The sequence below is a fragment of the Lissotriton helveticus genome, chromosome 1_2 (genome assembly GCF_964261635.1).
Source record: "Lissotriton helveticus chromosome 1_2, aLisHel1.1, whole genome shotgun sequence".
Taxonomy (NCBI): Eukaryota; Metazoa; Chordata; class Amphibia; order Caudata; family Salamandridae; genus Lissotriton; species Lissotriton helveticus.
Window position 1 is genome coordinate 285243062 of NC_136058.1, and position 1919 is coordinate 285244980.

Sequence of the window (1919 nt, forward strand, 5' to 3'; positions counted from 1 at the left end):
GCAAGACTCTGTAAAAATGCCTTATGTTTTTGTTAATAACAGTTCAAGGTGTTCTATTTTCAAGAGATGTTGTAAGATGTCTTCAATTTGTGTGATTTTAATAATCTTGCTTTGGTTAGTTCTAGCTGTCATTTTCCCTTTTGGAATTGACAAGGAAAAGTATAAAGTCAACATGACGAGCAAAGCTTCAGTTAATCAAGACAAACATAGTGCAACAAGCAAAGCTAACAATGTTATTGATCACAGACCAGAGATCCATCAGGATAGATCTGTTAGTGATTGTTCTAGTAATACTTTTTCAAGACTCCTGGCTGAATATGTAAAGGTCATGGAGGTCAAGGATTGTTATATCTGTGTGAAATTGCCTGCTTCTGTTTCGGAGGGAGTGACATATAATAAACTTCCTCTTACTTATGGCATAACCTGCAGTGTAATAGCTAGCTTATTTTATCAGACTGGCCGTTTGGAATATTATTATTCCAATTATGACGAGATTTTTGCAAATCTAAAAATTGAGAAAAGCTTAAATAAGCACAAACAAGCTAAACAGATGAGGGAATTCTTTATTGTGACAAATGAACTCACCTATGAGAATGCTTTTAGAAATAATTTGACATGCAAATTGAGAACTGAGGAAAATTCTTTCCTGAATCTAGTTGAGGAGAGAAGAGCAATTTACAAAAGAAATGAGATGGTCAAGCAGACCAAATCCAAGTTCTGGCAGATGGAGGACGAAAAGCTTAATGGTAAATCGTTTGAAAATATTGCAATACACATAGACAAACCAATTAGTAGTAAATTATGTATTAGAAGAGATAACACGCTATTCGATAATTATTTTGTCGGAGCAAGCCATTGCGAGGACACATATCAAATCATGGGGGGTTGGGGATTCAAGTGTGGCAAAGACCCAATTTTTCCTGGAATTTATTTTGTTTGTGGAGACAAAGCCTACTATAACCTCCCAGATCACTGGTATGGGACGTGTTTTGTTGGACTTGTTTTTCCAAAAATATTTCATGTTGACAGAAATGCAGAAGGTTCATTTGAAATCAGCAATCATGTAAATAGGTTCAAAAGAGAAAGTTTCTCAGAAATTTTGGGAGACATCTTTGAAGCAGTGATACCTTCAGTGGGTATAACCCTGAATGCAGGCAGAATCAGAAAATTGTCTACAATAGTTGACAGATTGTCAACTGACACAGCTGGTGGTTTCCAATTAGTGGATACTGAGGTCATTGTTATAAGGTCCATGGTAATGCAGAATCGTCTTGCCTTAGACATTCTGCTAGCAAAAGAGGGAGGAGTCTGTGGCATTTTACATGTCCAACACTGCTGTACCTATATTCCAGATGAGAGGTGGAATATTGAAATGTATATCAAAAATATCACAGAGTTGCAATCAGAAATTGTACCCTTGGAAGAGGATGATTTTTCAGAACGTTTATCCAAAAGATTTGCAGCAATTAAAACCTGGTTTCAAGAGATTGGTGGTTCAATTCTTGGCAAGATACTGACACCTTTATTAGTTATAGTTTTTGTAATACTTTTGTTGAAGATCAGTTGCATGTCACACAAGAGAAAGAAATACCTGAGGGAAAAGAAGAGAATATACAAGATCAAAAAGGAACAGGAGAGAGAGAGATAGAACTGGAAGAGTTCCGTAGAACTCAATATGAGAGTTGCAGACAGACAGCTGAGACAAGTCTTTAGAAATACTAACACAGAGAAATTAAAACATGTTCATCTATAAGATAACATTTTGCTAAATTTTTGGGTGTGGTTTGGTGATTTTGAAATCACCAGATGAGGGAGTTGATGGAGCGAGATTTGGAAATAAATTTATTTCAGCTCGCAAAGTTAAACTTCCATAATGAAATAATATTAATAATGTGTGCGGTAAAAATAATTAATCAACT